The 18431-nt window shown below is 44.2% G+C and overlaps 1 long non-coding RNA gene across 14 annotated transcripts in view; it reads left to right on the forward strand.

Annotated features, from left to right (window-relative positions):
* The window catches only part of LOC149429009 (uncharacterized), a 645951-nt gene that overhangs the window by 312231 nt on the left and 315289 nt on the right, over positions 1–18431 (forward strand). For 12 of the 14 annotated variants that reach the window (XR_016310627.1, XR_016310628.1, XR_016310634.1 and 9 more), the window contains 2 exons: positions 12134–12254; positions 16745–16796. The exons of 1 other annotated variant lie outside the window; for it this stretch is intronic. This is a non-coding gene — a long non-coding RNA (uncharacterized LOC149429009). The remainder of the gene's footprint in view (positions 1–12133; positions 12255–16744; positions 16797–18431) is intronic. One more of the 14 variants, XR_016310632.1, reaches the window with a different exon arrangement.

Consider the following 18431-nt stretch of genomic DNA (forward strand, 5'->3'; position numbering starts at 1 on the left):
GAAGAATGAAAAGAAGAAGAAGAATGAAAAGAAGAATAAGAAGAATGAAAAGAAGAAGAATGAAAAGAAGAATGAGAAGAATGAAAAGAAGAAGAAGAATGAAAAGAAGAAGAATGAAAAGAAGAATGAGAAGAATGAAAAGAAGAATGAAAAGAAGAAGGAGAAGAATGAAAAGAAGAATGAAAAGAAGAAGAAGAATGAGAAGAAGAATGAAAAGAAGAATGAGAAGAAGAATGAAAAGAAGAATGAGAAGAATGAAAAGAAGAATGAAAAGAAGAAGAAGAAGAATGAAAAGAAGAAGAAGAATGAAAAGAAGAATGAAAAGAAGAAGAAGAAGAATGAAAAGAAGAATGAACTATATTACTATATCAGTCTCTAATGGATGCTGGAGAGTTAAACCCCCTAACACCTGCTGTGCCCATTATGAGGGGTTCCCACCATCCCTGTGCTGAGGTTCCAGGTCTGCACACCTGCTGCGCCATTATGAGAAGTTCCCACCATCCCTGTGCTGAGTTCCTGGGTCTGTACACCTGCTCTGCCCATTAGGAGGAGTTCCCACCATCCCTGTGCTAAATTCCTGGGACTGTACACCTGCTGTTCCCATTATGAGGGGTTTCTACCATCCCTGTTCTGAGGTCCCAGGTCTGCACACCTGCTGCGCCCATTACTAGGGGTTCCCACCATCCCTGTGCTGAGGTTCTGGGTATGCACACCTGCTGTGCCCATTATGAGGGGTTCCTACCATCCATGTGCTGAGATTCCGGGTCTGCCCACCTGCTTTACCCATTATTAGGGGTTCCCACCATCCCTGTGCTGAGGTTCCAGGTCTGCACACCTGCTGCGCCCATTATGAGAAGTTCCCACCATCCCTGTGCTGAGTTCCTGGGTCTGTACACCTGCTCTGCCCATTAGGATGAGTTCCCACCATCCCTGTGCTAAATTCCTGGGTCTGTACACCTGCTGTTCCCATTATGAGGGGTTTCTACCATCCCTGTGCTGAGGTCCCAGTTCTGCACACCTGCTGCGCCCATTACTAGGGGTTCCCACCATCCCTGTGCTGAGGTTCTGGGTATACACACCTGCTGTGCCCATTATGAGGGGTTCCTACCATCCATGTGCTGAGATTCCGGGTCTGCCCACCTGCTTTACCCATTATTAGGGGTTCCCACCATCCCTGTGCTGAGGTTCCAGGTCTGCACACCTGCTGCGCCCATTATGAGAAGTTCCCACCATCCCTGTGCTGAGTTCCTGGGTCTGTACACCTGCTCTGCCCATTAGGAGGAGTTCCCACCATCCCTGTGCTAAATTCCTGGGTCTGTACACCTGCTGTTCCCATTATGAGGGGTTTCTACCATCCCTGTGCTGAGGTCCCAGGTCTGCACACCTGCTGCGCCCATTACTAGGGGTTCCCACCATCCCTGTGCTGAGGTTCTGGGTATGCACACCTGCTGTGCCCATTATGAGGGGTTCCTACCATCCATGTGCTGAGGTTCCAGGTCGGCACACCTGCTGCGCCCATTATGAGAAGTTCCCACCATCCCTGTGCTGAGTTCCTGGGTCTGTACACCTGCTCTGCCCATTAGGAGGAGTTCCCACCATCCCTGTGCTAAATTCCTGGGACTGTACACCTGCTGTTCCCATTATGAGGGGTTTCTACCATCCCTGTGCTGAGGTCCCAGGTCTGCACACCTGCTGCGCCCATTACTAGGGGTTCCCACCATCCCTGTGCTGAGGTTCTGGGTATGCACACCTGCTGTGCCCATTATGAGGGGTTCCTACCATCCATGTGCTGAGATTCCGGGTCTGCCCACCTGCTTTACCCATTATTAGGGGTTCCCACCATCCCTGTGCTGAGGTTCCAGGTCTGCACACCTGCTGCGCCCATTATGAGAAGTTCCCACCATCTCTGTGCTGAGTTCCTGGGTCTGTACACCTGCTCTGCCCATTAGGAGGAGTTCCCACCATCCCTGTGCTAAATTCCTGGGTCTGTACACCTGCTGTTCCCATTATGAGGGGTTTCTACCATCCCTGTGCTGAGGTCCCAGGTCTGCACACCTGCTGCGCCCATTACTAGGGGTTCCCACCATCCCTGTGCTGAGGTTCTGGGTATGCACACCTGCTGTGCCCATTATGAGGGGTTCCTACCATCCATGTGCTGAGGTTCCAGGTCGGCACACCTGCTGCGCCCATTATGAGAAGTTCCCACCATCCCTGTGCTGAGTTCCTGGGTCTGTACACCTGCTCTGCCCATTAGGAGGAGTTCCCACCATCCCTGTGCTAAATTCCTGGGACTGTACACCTGCTGTTCCCATTATGAGGGGTTTCTACCATCCCTGTGCTGAGGTCCCAGGTCTGCACACCTGCTGCGCCCATTACTAGGGGTTCCCACCATCCCTGTGCTGAGGTTCTGGGTATGCACACCTGCTGTGCCCATTATGAGGGGTTCCTACCATCCATGTGCTGAGATTCCGGGTCTGCCCACCTGCTTTACCCATTATTAGGGGTTCCCACCATCCCTGTGCTGAGGTTCCAGGTCTGCACACCTGCTGCGCCCATTATGAGAAGTTCCCACCATCCCTGTGCTGAGTTCCTGGGTCTGTACACCTGCTCTGCCCATTAGGAGGAGTTCCCACCATCCCTGTGCTAAATTCCTGGGTCTGTACACCTGCTGTTCCCATTATGAGGGGTTTCTACCATCCCTGTGCTGAGGTCCCAGGTCTGCACACCTGCTGCGCCCATTACTAGGGGTTCCCACCATCCCTGTGCTGAGGTTCTGGGTATGCACACCTGCTGTGCCCATTATGAGGGGTTCCTACCATCCATGTGCTGAGGTTCCAGGTCAGCACACCTGCTGCGCCCATTATGAGAAGTTCCCACCATCCCTGTGCTGAGTTCCTGGGTCTGTACACCTGCTCTGCCCATTAGGAGGAGTTCCCACCATCCCTGTGCTAAATTCCTGGGTCTGTACATGAAAAGAAGAAGAATGAAAAGAAGAAGAAGAAGAATGAAAAGAAGAATGAGAAGAATGAAAAGAAGAAGAAGAATGAGAAGAATGAAAAGAAGAAGAAGAAGAATGAAAAGAAGAAGAAGAATGAAAAGAAGAAGAAGAAGAATGAAAAGAAGAAGAAGAATGAAAAGAACAATGAGAAGAATGAAAAGAAGAAGGAGAAGAATGAAAAGAAGAATGAAAAGAAGAAGAAGAAGAATGAAAAGAAGAATGAGAAGAATGAAAAGAAGAATGAGAAGAAGAATGAAAAGAAGAATGAGAAGAAGAATGAAAAGAAGAATGAGAAGAAGAATGAGAAGAATGAAAAGAAGAATGAGAAGAATGAAAAGAAGAATGAGAAGAATGAAAAGAAGAAGAAGAATGAAAAGAAGAATGAGAAGAAGAATGAGAAGAATGAAAAGAAGAAGAAGAAGAATGAAAAGAAGAAGAAGAAGAATGAAAAGAAGAATGAGAAGAAGAATGAAAAGAAGAAGAATGAAAAGAAGAAGAAGAAGAATGAAAAGAAGAAGAAGAAGAATGAAAAGAAGAATGAGAAGAATGAAAAGAAGAAGAATGAAAAGAAGAATGAGAAGAACACCTGCTGCGCCCATTACTAGGGGTTCCCACCATCCCTGTGCTGAGGTTCTGGGTATGCACACCTGCTGTGCCCATTATGAGGGGTTCCTACCATCCATGTGCTGAGATTCCGGGTCTGCCCACCTGCTTTACCCATTATTAGGGGTTCCCACCATCCCTGTGCTGAGGTTCCAGGTCTGCACACCTGCTGCGCCCATTATGAGAAGTTCCCACCATCCCTGTGCTGAGTTCCTGGGTCTGTACACCTGCTCTGCCCATTAGGAGGAGTTCCCACCATCCCTGTGCTAAATTCCTGGGTCTGTACACCTGCTGTTCCCATTATGAGGGGTTTCTACCATCCCTGTGCTGAGGTCCGAGGTCTGCACACCTGCTGCGCCCATTACTAGGGGTTCCCACCATCCCTGTGCTGAGGTTCTGGGTATGCACACCTGCTGTGCCCATTATGAGGGGTTCCTACCATCCATGTGCTGAGGTTCCAGGTCGGCACACCTGCTGCGCCCATTATGAGAAGTTCCCACCATCCCTGTGCTGAGTTCCTGGGTCTGTACACCTGCTCTGCCCATTAGGAGGCGTTCCCACCATCCCTGTGCTAAATTCCTGGGTCTGTACATGAAAAGAAGAAGAAGAAGAATGAAAAGAAGAAGAAGAAGAATGAAAAGAAGAATGAGAAGAATGAAAAGAAGAAGAAGAATGAGAAGAATGAAAAGAAGAAGAAGAAGAATGAAAAGAAGAATGAAAAGAAGAAGAAGAAGAATGAAAAGAAGAAGAAGAAGAATGAAAAGAAGAAGAAGAATGAAAAGAACAATGAGAAGAATGAAAAGAAGAAGGAGAAGAATGAAAAGAAGAAGAAGAAGAATGAAAAGAAGAATGAGAAGAATGAAAAGAAGAATGAGAAGAAGAATGAAAAGAAGAATGAGAAGAAGAATGAAAAGAAGAATGAGAAGAAGAATGAAAAGAAGAATGAGAAGAATGAAAAGAAGAATGAGAAGAATGAAAAGAAGAAGAAGAATGAAAAGAAGAATGAGAAGAATGAAAAGAAGAAGAAGAAGAATGAAAAGAAGAAGAAGAAGAATGAAAAGAAGAATGAGAAGAAGAATGAAAAGAAGAGGAAGAAGAATGAAAAGAAGAATGAAAAGAAGAAGAAGAAGAATGAAAAGAAGAAGAAGAAGAATGAAAAGAAGAATGAGAAGAATGAAAAGAAGAAGAATGAAAAGAAGAATGAGAAGAACACCTGCTGCGCCCATTACTAGGGGTTCCCACCATCCCTGTGCTGAGGTTCTGGGTATGCACACCTGCTGTGCCCATTATGAGGGGTTCCTACCATCCATGTGCTGAGATTCCGGGTCTGCCCACCTGCTTTACCCATTATTAGGGGTTCCCACCATCCCTGTGCTGAGGTTCCAGGTCTGCACACCTGCTGCGCCCATTATGAGAAGTTCCCACCATCCCTGTGCTGAGTTCCTGGGTCTGTACACCTGCTCTGCCCATTAGGAGGAGTTCCCACCATCCCTGTGCTAAATTCCTGGGTCTGTACACCTGCTGTTCCCATTATGAGGGGTTTCTACCATCCCTGTGCTGAGGTCCCAGGTCTGCACACCTGCTGCGCCCATTACTAGGGGTTCCCACCATCCCTGTGCTGAGGTTCTGGGTATGCACACCTGCTGTGCCCATTATGAGGGGTTCCTACCATCCATGTGCTGAGGTTCCAGGTCGGCACACCTGCTGCGCCCATTATGAGAAGTTCCCACCATCCCTGTGCTGAGTTCCTGGGTCTGTACACCTGCTCTGCCCATTAGGAGGAGTTCCCACCATCCCTGTGCTAAATTCCTGGGACTTTACACCTGCTGTTCCCATTATGAGGGGTTTCTACCATCCCTGTGCTGAGGTCCCAGGTCTGCACACCTGCTGCGCCCATTACTAGGGGTTCCCACCATCCCTGTGCTGAGGTTCTGGGTATGCACACCTGCTGTGCCCATTATGAGGGGTTCCTACCATCCATGTGCTGAGATTCCGGGTCTGCCCACCTGCTTTACCCATTATTAGGGGTTCCCACCATCCCTGTGCTGAGGTTCTGGGTATGCACACCTGCTGTGCCCATTATGAGGGGTTCCTACCATCCATGTGCTGAGATTCCGGGTCTGCCCACCTGCTTTACCCATTATTAGGGGTTCCCACCATCCCTGTGCTGAGGTTCCAGGTCTGCACACCTGCTGCGCCCATTATGAGAAGTTCCCACCATCCCTGTGCTGAGTTCCTGGGTCTGTACACCTGCTCTGCCCATTAGGATGAGTTCCCACCATCCCTGTGCTAAATTCCTGGGTCTGTACACCTGCTGTTCCCATTATGAGGGGTTTCTACCATCCCTGTGCTGAGGTCCCAGGTCTGCACACCTGCTGCGCCCATTACTAGGGGTTCCCACCATCCCTGTGCTGAGGTTCTGGGTATGCACACCTGCTGTGCCCATTATGAGGGGTTCCTACCATCCATGTGCTGAGGTTCCAGGTCGGCACACCTGCTGCGCCCATTATGAGAAGTTCCCACCATCCCTGTGCTGAGTTCCTGGGTCTGTACACCTGCTCTGCCCATTAGGAGGAGTTCCCACCATCCCTGTGCTAAATTCCTGGGACTGTACACCTGCTGTTCCCATTATGAGGGGTTTCTACCATCCCTGTGCTGAGGTCCCAGGTCTGCACACCTGCTGCGCCCATTACTAGGGGTTCCCACCATCCCTGTGCTGAGGTTCTGGGTATGCACACCTGCTGTGCCCATTATGAGGGGTTCCTACCATCCATGTGCTGAGATTCCGGGTCTGCCCACCTGCTTTACCCATTATTAGGGGTTCCCACCATCCCTGTGCTGAGGTTCCAGGTCTGCACACCTGCTGCGCCCATTATGAGAAGTTCCCACCATCCCTGTGCTGAGTTCCTGGGTCTGTACACCTGCTCTGCCCATTAGGAGGAGTTCCCACCATCCCTGTGCTAAATTCCTGGGTCTGTACACCTGCTGTTCCCATTATGAGGGGTTTCTACCATCCCTGTGCTGAGGTCCCAGGTCTGCACACCTGCTGCGCCCATTACTAGGGGTTCCCACCATCCCTGTGCTGAGGTTCTGGGTATGCACACCTGCTGTGCCCATTATGAGGGGTTCCTACCATCCATGTGCTGAGGTTCCAGGTCGGCACACCTGCTGCGCCCATTATGAGAAGTTCCCACCATCCCTGTGCTGAGTTCCTGGGTCTGTACACCTGCTCTGCCCATTAGGAGGAGTTCCCACCATCCCTGTGCTAAATTCCTGGGTCTGTACATGAAAAGAAGAAGAATGAAAAGAAGAAGAAGAAGAATGAAAAGAAGAAGGAGAAGAATGAAAAGAAGAATGAGAAGAATGAAAAGAAGAAGAAGAATGAGAAGAATGAAAAGAAGAAGAAGAAGAATGAAAAGAAGAATGAAAAGAAGAAGAAGAAGAATGAAAAGAAGAAGAAGAAGAATGAAAAGAAGAAGAAGAATGAAAAGAACAATGAGAAGAATGAAAAGAAGAAGGAGAAGAATGAAAAGAAGAATGAAAAGAAGAAGAAGAATGAAAAGAAGAATGAGAAGAATGAAAAGAAGAATGAGAAGAAGAATGAAAAGAAGAATGAGAAGAAGAATGAAAAGAAGAATGAGAAGAAGAATGAGAAGAATGAAAAGAAGAATGAGAAGAATGAAAAGAAGAAGAAGAATGAAAAGAAGAATGAGAAGAATGAAAAGAAGAAGAAGAAGAATGAAAAGAAGAAGAAGAAGAATGAAAAGAAGAATGAGAAGAAGAATGAAAAGAAGAAGAAGAAGAATGAAAAGAAGAATGAAAAGAAGAAGAAGAAGAATGAAAAGAAGAAGAAGAAGAATGAAAAGAAGAATGAGAAGAATGAAAAGAAGAAGAATGAAAAGAAGAATGAGAAGAACACCTGCTGCGCCCATTACTAGGGGTTCCCACCATCCCTGTGCTGAGGTTCTGGGTATGCACACCTGCTGTGCCCATTATGAGGGGTTCCTACCATCCATGTGCTGAGATTCCGGGTCTGCCCACCTGCTTTACCCATTATGAGGGGTTCCTACCATCCCTGTGCTAAATTCCTGGGTCTGTACATGAAAAGAAGAAGAAGAAGAATGAAAAGAAGAAGAAGAAGAATGAAAAGAAGAATGAGAAGAATGAAAAGAAGAAGAAGAATGAGAAGAAGAATGAGAAGAATGAAAAGAAGAAGAAGAATGAAAATAAGAAGAAGAAGAATGAAAATAAGAAGAAGAAGAATGAAAAGAAGAATGAAAAGAAGAAGAAGAAGAATGAAAAGAAGAAGAAGAAGAATGAAAAGAAGAAGAAGAATGAAAAGAACAATGAGAAGAATGAAAAGAAGAAGGAGAAGAATGAAAAGAAGAATGAAAAGAAGAAGAAGAAGAATGAAAAGGAGAATGAGAAGAATGAAAAGAAGAATGAGAAGAATGAAAAGCAGAATGAGAAGAAGAATGAAAAGAAGAATGAGAAGAAGAATGAGAAGAATGAAAAGAAGAATGAGAAGAATGAAAAGAAGAATGAAAAGAAGAATGAGAAGAATGAAAAGAAGAAGAAGAATGAAAAGAAGAATGAGAAGAAGAATGAGAAGAATGAAAAGAAGAAGAAGAAGAATGAAAAGAAGAATGAGAAGAAGAATGAAAAGAAGAAGAAGAAGAATGAAAAGAAGAATGAAAAGAAGAAGAATGAAAAGAAGAAGAAGAAGAAGAATGAAAAGAAGAATGAGAAGAATGAAAAGAAGAAGAAGAAGAACGAAAAGAAGAATGAGAAGAACACCTGCTGCGCCCATTACTAGGGGTTCCCACCATCCCTGTGCTGAGGTTCTGGGTATGCACACCTGCTGTGCCCATTATGAGGGGTTCCTACCATCCATGTGCTGAGATTCCGGGTCTGCCCACCTGCTTTACCCATTATTAGGGGTTCCCACCATCCCTGTGCTGAGGTTCCAGGTCTGCACACCTGCTGCGCCCATTATGAGAAGTTCCCACCATCCCTGTGCTGAGTTCCTGGGTCTGTACACCTGCTCTGCCCATTAGGAGGAGTTCCCACCATCCCTGTGCTAAATTCCTGGGTCTGTACACCTGCTGTTCCCATTATGAGGGGTTTCTACCATCCCTGTGCTGAGGTCCCAGGTCTGCACACCTGCTGCGCCCATTACTATGTTTCAACCGCTGTACATGTGAAGGAACTGTCAGAGAACTGTCAGAAATAGCGGAGCTCTCTGCAGGGACACTTTTGCCGGCTGATCGGGAAAAATCCGGTTTGTGCACCCGAAGTTGGCTAATATTCGGATTCGGCACAAATCGAATTTTTCCTGAAATTCGAAACGAATTCCACTTCGCCTGGTTCGATTCGCTCATCTCTAGTAACTTCATTAGAGGGTCCTTCGAATTCCGACCAAAAAGAGTTAACCCTTAACAGATGGCTAGGCTGGTTGGCTGTTGAAATAAAGTTATGTTTTTGATAAATAACTTCAAAAGGCACTACACTGCCTATCCCTCCACTGCCTTCCAGTTGCCCAACGAATAAAATTCAAAGCACTAACAATAACGTATAAAGCCATTTATAACTCTGCCCCAAATTACATCACCAATCTTGTCTCTAAATATCATCCAAACTGTACTCTCCGCTCCTCACAAGACCTCCTACTCTCTAGCTCCCTTGTCTCCTCCTCCCATGCTCGTCTCCAGGACTTCTCCAGAGCTTTCCCCATCCTCTGGAACTCTCTACCCCAATTTATCAGACTATCGCCTACTCTGCTCACTTTTAGGCGAGCTCTGAAAACCTATCTCTTCAGGGAAGCCTATCCTGCCCTCAGCTAATACTGGAATCTTCTACTCTTCCAACCAGTCCATCCCCCACAGTTACTACCTTTTGCACCACTAGCCCCTCCCTCCTAGATTGTAAGCTCCAAGGAGCAGGGCCCTAAAATCGCTCTTGTATTGAACTGTATTGTTACTGTATTGTCTCCCGTTATATTGTAAAGCGCTGAGCAAACTGTTGGCGCTATATAAATCCTGTATAATAATATAATAATAATATGGCTAATGTGTAAGGTAAAGTCTACAGGCTTGGAAAAATCTGTATCTAAATGGATAGAAAACTGGCTAAAAGATCGTATTCAGAGAGTAGCTGTTAATTATTATTATTATTATTATACAGTATTTATATAGCGCCAAAAAGGTTTGCTCAGCGCTGTACATTATAGTGGGGGACAGAACATGAGACAATACAGCAACAAACAATACACGAGGGGTTCGAGGGCCCTGCTCTTTCGAGCTTGCAATCTAGGAGGGAGGGGATAGTGGCACAGGAGGAAGTGGCTGTGGGGGATGGAGTGGTAGGAGGAGTGGAGGAGATCGGCAGTTAGGTGAGAGTGGGGTAGGCTTCCCTGAGGAGATGGGTTTTCAGGGTGCGCCTAAAGATGAGGAGGGAAGGTGACAGTCTGATGGATTGGGGTAGTGAGTTCCAGAGGATAGGGGAGGTCCTGGAGAAGTCTTGCAGTTGGGCGTGGGAGGTGGAGACCAGGGAGCTAGAAAGTAGGAGGTCTTGTGAGGAGCGAAGATTACGGGTTGGGTGGTATTTGGGTATCAAGTCAGTGAGGTAGTTTGGGGCAGCGTTGTGAATGGCTTTGTATGTCAGTGTTAGTAGTTTGAATTTGATGCGTTGGGCTATCGGGAGCCAATGGAGAGAATGACAGAGGGGGGTAGCAGAAGAGGAGCGGTTGGTAAGGTGGATGAGTCTGTCTGCTGAGTTCAGGATAGACTGAAGCAGGGATAGTCTGTGATGAGGTAGGCCGGTGAGGAGGGAGTTGCAGTAGTCCAGACGTGAGATAATAAGGGAGTAAACGAGTTGTTTAGTAGTGTCTGGGGTTAGGAAGGTATGTATTTTGGAGATGTTGTGGAGGTGGAGCCTGCATGAGCTTGCTAATGATTGGACATGGGGTTGGAAGGACAGGTTTGAATCTAGAGTGACACCTAGGACTTTGGCTTGCGGGGTGGGACTGATGGTGGCATTGTTGGTCGTTATGGAGAGGGGGGGGGGGGGGGCGCGGGCTGGGGGGAAAATTAGGAGCTCGGTTTTGGAAAGGTTCCGTATGAGGAAGTGGAGCGACATGCAGTCTGATATGTCGTTCAGCAGGTGGGTGATACGGGTAAAGACTGAAGGGGTGAGTTGAGGGGTGGAGAGGTAAGTTTGCATGTCATCGGCGTAGAGGTGATAGTTAAAGCCATGGGAGTGTATCAGTTTGCCGAGGAAGGAAGTGTAGATGGAGAAGAGAAGGGGCCTGAGGACAGAGCCTTGGGGGACCCCAACAGAGAGGGGGAGAGAGGGGGAGGTGGTAGCGTTATAGGTAATACTGAAGGAGTGTTGGGAGAGATAGGAGGAGAGCCAGGAGAGAGCGGAGTCTCTGATGCCGAGGGAGTGTAGTTTATCAAGGAGGAGGGGGTGGTCAACTGTGTCGAAGGCCGCGGAAAGGTCAAGGAGTAAGAGGACTGAGTAGTGGCCATTAGCTTTGGCGGTTAGCAGGTCATTAGTGATTTTGAGTAGGGCGGTTTCGGTGGAGTGTATGGGACGGAAGCCAGACTGTAGTGGATCAAGGAGGTTGTTGTCAGTGAGGTGGCCGCTTAGGCGATTGTAGACTAAGCGCTCAAGGAGCTTGGATGTGAATGGCAGCAGGGAGATGGGTCTAAGGTTGTTCAGGTCAGTGGGGTCCAGGGAGGGTTTTTTGAGTATGGGAGTGATGTGCGCGTGCTTTAGGGGGAAGGGGAATGCGCCAGTAGAAAGGGAGAGATACTCTGAATGGTCTAGCTTTGTTAGTGGTGTACCCCAAGGTTCAGTGATGGGACCCTTACTTTTTAATATAATTATAAACAATATAGAGTCTGAGATTAAAAATACCATTTCAGTCTTTGCAGATGACACCAAGCTGTGCAGAGGAATAACGTCCTTACAGGATGTCTCCAATTTACAAGCTGACCTCAATGCACTGTTTAATTGAGCAGCTATGTGGCAAATGAGGTTTAATGTTGATAAATGTAGGTTAGCACTTGGGGACTAAGAATATGCATGCATCATACATACTAGGGGGCGGTACAACTGTGGGAATCAATGGTGGAGAAGGTTCTGGGAGTTCTGGTAGATCACATGCTTAATAATGGCATGCAATGCCAAGCTGCGGTTTCTAAAGCGACCAAATCCTCGCTTGTATTAAAAGAGGTATAGGCTCCAGAGAGAGATATCATATTACCCCTGTACACATCATTAGTAAGACCTCATCTGGAATATGCAGTTCAATTTTGGGCACCAATTCACAAAAAGAACATTGGGGAACTGAAGAAAGTACAGAGAAGGGCAACTAAACTGATAAAAGGCATGGGGGAGCTCAGCTATGAGGAAATATTAGAGGAACTGAATTTATTCTCTCTAGAGAAGAGGAGATTAGGGGCGATATGATCAGATGACATGTTTTACTAAGTTATCCAAGTAATGAATTATTTGATTGCATTTCAGATGATGAAGAGCAAGGATTTGTGAGTCGCACTTGAGGTAGAATCAGTGAAGGAGAAAATGGAAAGAGACAGAACGCAAAATGAACAAAGCTCTCCCTTATTTGGTCTACATTGTCACTGAGGTGAGTGTCATATTTTTTTCTTTTTAAGGGTTCATTAAAGGAGTAAAGCCAAAGCTCGTTTGGCTCTACTTCTCCTGGGAATCACAGTAGTGCAGTTCGTTCAGCACTCCTATGACCCATTTTCTGAAACCCCCTCAGCTGACATCACTCAGCTGGTCCAGGTTCAGGAAAGATCTTGACTTTAACCACTTGCCCTCCTGAGGATTCCCCCCCCCCCCCCCCCTTTCATCCTGACCAGGCAATTTTTTGTGTTGCGGCGCTGCGTTACTTTAACTGACAATTGCACAGTCACACAACGCTGCACCCAAATGAAATTTATGTCCTTTTGTTCCCCACAAATTGAGCTTTCTTTCAGTGGTATTTGATTGCCTGTGCATTTTTGATCGACAATTTTGAAAGAAAAACAATATTTTTGACTTTTTCCTATTAAACATGTCCAGTAAAAATTTTTAAAAAATCAAATTTCATCAAATTTAGGCCAAAATATTTTCTGCTACATTTCTTTGTTGAAAATAACTTGAATCAGTGTTTATTATTTAGTCTGTAGGAAAGTTATAGAAACCACAAACTATCGTATATACAGTGCCTTGAAAAAGTATTCACACCCCTTGAAATTGTCCACATTTTGTCATGTTACAACCAAAAACATAAATGTATTTTATTGGGATTTTATGTGATAGACCAACACAAAGTGGCAAATAATTGTGAAGTGGAAGGAATGATAAATGGTTTTCAAAATTTTTACAAATATCTGAAAAGTGTGGTGTGCATTAGTATTCAGACTCTTTACTCTGATACCCCTAAGTAAGATCTAGTGGGACTAACTACCTTCAGAAATCATCTAATCAGTCCATCTATGTGTAATTTAATCTCAGTATAAATACAGCTGTTTTGTGAAGCCCTCAGAGGTTTGTTAGAGAACATTAGTGAACAAACAGCATCATGAAGGCGAAGGAACACACCAGACAGGTCAGGGATAAAGTTGTGGAGAGGTGTATTGCAGGGTTAGGTTATAAAAAAGCATCCCAAGCTTTGAACATCTCATGGAGCACTGTTCAATCCATCATCTGAAAATGGAGAGTATGGAACAACTGCACACCTACCGAGACATGGCCGTCCACGTAAACTGACAGGCCGGGCAAGGAGAGCATTAATCAGAAAAGCAACCAAGAGGACCATGGTAACTCTGGAGGAGCTGCAGAGATCCACAGCTCAGGTGTGAGAATCTGTCCACAGGACAACTAATAGTCATGCACTCCACAAATCTGGCCTTTATGAAAGAGTGGCAAGAAGAAAGCCATTGTTGAAAGAAAGCCATAAGAAGTCCAGTTTGCAAACACGTCGAAGAAATTGCTCTGGTCAGATGAGATCAAAATTGAACTTTTTGGCCTAAAAGCAAAATGCTATGTGTGGTAGAAAACTACCATTGCACATCACATCACCCTGAACACACCATCCCCACCGTGAAACATGGTGGTGGCAGCATCATGTTGTGGGGATGCTTTTCTTCAGCAAAAACAGGGAAGCTGGTCAGAGTTGAAGGAAAGATGGATGGAGCCAAATACAGGGCAATCTTAAAAGAAAACCTGTTAGAGTCTTCAAAAGACTTGAGTCTGGGGTGCAGGGTCACCTTCCAGCAGGACAACGACTCTAAACATACAGTCAGAGCTACAATGGAATGGTTTAGACCAAAGCATATTCATGTGTTAGAATGGCCCAGTCAAAGTCCAGACCTAAATCCAATTGAGAATCTGTGGAAAGACTTGAAAATTGATGTTCACAGACACTCTCCATACAATCTGACAGAGCTTGAGCTATTTTGCACAGAAGAATGGGCAAAAATTTCACTCTCTAGATATGCAAACCTGGTAGAGACATCCCCAAAAAGACTTGCAGCTGTAATTGCAGCGAAAGGTGGTTCTACAAAGTATTGATTCCGGGGGGCTGAATATAAATGCACGGCACACTTTTCACATATTTATTTGTAAAAAAATTTGAAAACCATTTCTCATTTTCCTTCCACTTCACAATTATGTGCCACTTTGTGTTGGTCTATCACATAAAACCCTGATAAAATACATTTACGTTTTTGGTTGCAACATGACAAAATGTGGACAATTTCAAGGGGTATGAATACTTTTTTAAGGCACTGTATCTGAAAATCAATAATTCCTGATGTACTAATAGCCTGCCTCATTCTTAAGGCCCTAACATGCCAGGACAGTACAAATATCCCCCAAATGACCCCTTTTTGGAAAGTAGACAGTTCAAGGTATTTAGTAAGAGGCATGGCGAGTTTTTTGAAGTTGTAATTTTTTTGTCCTGATATTTTTAAAAATGAAGAATCAGGACAGTACAGCATCATCATATAACTGGTGTGGTGGTGATCAGGAAAACTGGTGACAGTACAAAAAAAATTGTTTTTCATTAATTCAGTTTTCATCTTTTTTTTTCTTATTTATTTTATTACGATTTTTAACACACTGTGACCAGAGCAAATACTCAAATATATAAAAAATACAACCAATTTTAGTAGTTTCACAATAAATAAAACTAAACTTATAAAATATGTCTCTCTGCTGTTGTTATTTCATATAGATACAAATACACCATCAATTATAGTACATAGGGAAAACTTGAAATGTAGAATTTGTCATACGAGATCCTGAGTGTTTCAGAGTCATAAAACTCCTTCTTTGGGGTATTTCTGCATAAACAGTGATGTAATCTATGAAACTGAAATTGCAATTTTATAATATATAGAATATCAATATATATGTACACGATGCATTAAAATCAATGTATCCACATAAGAATGCAATACTCACACTATAGTGAGTGAAGAGTTAAAAACAGTCACTGGGGCCGCCTAAGTGACAGGTACATAAGGAAGGCTGCATTAATATCATATGACTGTGAAACACCCACCAACTGCTGTTTATGATAGATGTATGCACAGATAAGTGCAAAAGCATCCATATAAGATGATAAATAGTATTGGGATAGTGGAACAGAAGAAAATTCTCTACAAGAATATACACATATATATATATATATATTATTTTTTTTTCTTTTGAAAGTATATTAAAGTAGAGGCATATATTTCAGTGGGGGGCATTAAACAGGCACCCAAAACACCAAAACAAATAAGATCGATTACATTTTGGTGAGTATATTGACTTGGTGGATATGTTTGTTTTTGTGACTTGGGAGCCTCTGTGTAATGCCCCCCACTGAAATATATGTCTCTACTTTAATATACTTCTAAAGGAATCTTTTGATATATATATACATTTTGTTTCTCTTGTAGAAAACTGTCTTCTGTTCCAACATCCAATACTAACTGTCATCTTAGATGGATGCTTTTGGACCTTATCTGTGCAGACATCTATCATAAAGAGCAATTGGTGGGTGTTTGGCAGTTACTTCCTTTTTACATCTTTTTTTGATTGTATTGACTGACATTAATGCAGCCTCCCTTACGTACCTATCACTTAGACAGACTGTTTGATGAGCCACAGGAAGCTGGGACCCTAAGGGGACACAAGTGGGGAAGTGATGGTCATGTGGTTTGTTTTTATGCTACGGCTGATGTTTCAACCTTATATTCACTCTAGTGTGAGTATTGCATACTTACATATATCTGTATATTGATAGTGTATTTATTCAAAAATTGCAATTTCAGTTCCATAGATTAAACTAACCTTCATGCAGAAATATCCCTGAAGAAGGAGCATTATGACTCTGAAACGCTTGGGGTCTTGCATGACAAATTGTACATTTCAAGTTTTCCTTATGTACTATGGTGGGTCGAAATAATTTTGTCCAGTCCATTTTTGGCATTTTGCATGGAATATGTCAGATTTGGCTTTTTGTTCCTCCATTTTTTTGTCTCATATCAATACAAACAAAAGAAATAAACATGAGAATGCTTAAACATTTATAATTGCAACAATTTTCTGGGGCAAAGTGGTGCATTGTCTGACAGAAATGTAGGGGTGCTAGTATTTTTGGCCATGACTGCATTTTATAAGTATTGTTTTATTTATTGTGAAACTACACAAAATTGTTTTTTTTACATATTGGCTGTAAAAATCCCAAACAATTGGGGAAAAGTCTCCATAGTCAACTTCTCAATGAAACTAAATTTACATCTGGAATATGGTACACCTTTGGATGAGCTGATTGTGGTGATAGGCACTGATCAACTCACTTGTATGCAGGTACAATGTAAATGTTTTCTGTATTAAAGTGGTTTTATCTGCACTCTCCAGTGTGCTCTGCTTCTGTCATGTATAATTGGCCCTTGGAGATATATATACAGAGCTTGACTGGATCCAATGTAGCCCGATACATTTGTAAGATTAGAGATACAGTATATATAAATATAGCCGGTAACTGACAGGCTCCAAACTGTCACATAGACCTATCAATCCAGGAAAGTCGTTGCATTCCAAAATGTCTCAATCAATATGTTTAATTCATTTCAGGTTTAACAGTTGCACAAGCGTTTCAAGTGTCCCCACTCTTCACCAGGTGCAGGTAAGCTCAACCATTGTTGTGCAGTTGTTACCTGGAATAAATTCAACATATAGAGCAAGAGGTTTGACTTCCCTGAATTGATGTGTGTGTGTATTATACCACCACCACCCGCCTGAACCATAGATACAAGGCAGGATGGATTCATGCTTTCATGTTTTTTACGCCAAATTCTAACCCTACCATTTGAATGTCTCAGCAACCAGTCTGCCCATACTCCTCTGACATCATCAAGGTATTTTCGCTCACACAACTGCCGCTTACTAGATATTTTCACTTTTTCAGACCATTCTCTGTAAATCCTAGAGATTGTTGTGCCTGAAAATCCCAGTATGTCAGCAGTTTCTGAAATACTCAGACCAGCCCATCTGGCACCAACAACCATGCCATGTTCAAGTCACTTAAATCCCTTTTCTACTCCATTCTGATGCTCGGTTTGAACTTCAGCAAGTCGTCTTGACCATGTCTAGATGCCTAAATGTATTGAGTTGCTGCCATGTGATTGGCTGATTAGCAATTTCTGTTACCAAGCAATTGAACAGGTTTACCTAATAAAGTGGCTGTTGAGTGTATAATTAGGCTTAAATAACTAAATGAATCACCTGACAAGAGCTATAGAAGATATATATCTTTATTATTTTCTAAAAAAAAAAAAAACCCTAAACATGATAGAATATGAGACCCTAGAATAAAAATCACTATTAAAGCAGTGTTTTTTTTTTAAGAAACATTTTCCTGTTTTCACACTTAAAATGGAGCTAACCTTACTGTTCCTTCAATGGTCTTGTCTCTCAATGGCATGTCCTCCTAGGTGACTGTCACATACCTGGTCGAGGGCAAGCTGACGAGAGGGCTTTCCCTTACACCTCCTGTCCTGTTTCACCTGGAGTTGATGACAGGTGATAACAGGGCATGGAGGGGCATGGGTGCCTTGCTGGAGATCCTGGCTGGAAGAGATGCCGGACAGCAGGCAGACTGGTGAACTTACAGATACAGAAGGCGCTGTAGCAGGTGCAGAAGAGCAGGCAGTAGTCAAGCTGGTGAGCAGGTGGATGCAGGATCTCAGGTGGGCAGAAGTCGGTAGTAGCCAGGTAGCCGAGGTACAGAATCGAGAACCAGAGCGTACTCCGAGCCAGGCCAGGGAAAGTAAAGTTTAGCAGAGAAGGTATGGGAACAGCTGGCAGGAGGCAGAGTCAGGTCACAAGCCGGAGTCAACAGAGTATCAGGAACAAGCGGAGTCAAACAGATCGGGCCAAACACAGGAGTGAGCACAGAATCAGGTCACAGGCAGTAGGAGCTGACGACCACTCAGCAATCCTCTGGTTTCTACAGCAGCTTTAAATAGGCAAGTGGGTGCCAAACACCCATGCTTACTCATGCTCATGTGCGTGAGTGTAATGACCATGCTAATGTGCTTACGCATGTGCATGAGTTGGGCACGTCCAGTTCTTGTTTTTGAGAGTTGTATTATACACATGCGCATATCTTCACACACGACCATATGATTCCCCTGGCAGTGTTAGTTATCAGCCATCTTCGTTGGCTGGTGCAGGATGAAGTCATTTCTGCACATGCTCAGAAGGCCATCATCCCAGCACACAGTGACCATACGCATGTGCAGCTCAGTTTACATAGCCA

The sequence above is a fragment of the Staurois parvus genome, unplaced genomic scaffold (genome assembly GCF_062004578.1).
Source record: "Staurois parvus isolate SC_StPar_1 unplaced genomic scaffold, SC_StPar_1.0 ptg002864l, whole genome shotgun sequence".
Lineage (NCBI taxonomy): Eukaryota > Metazoa > Chordata > Amphibia > Anura > Ranidae > Staurois > Staurois parvus.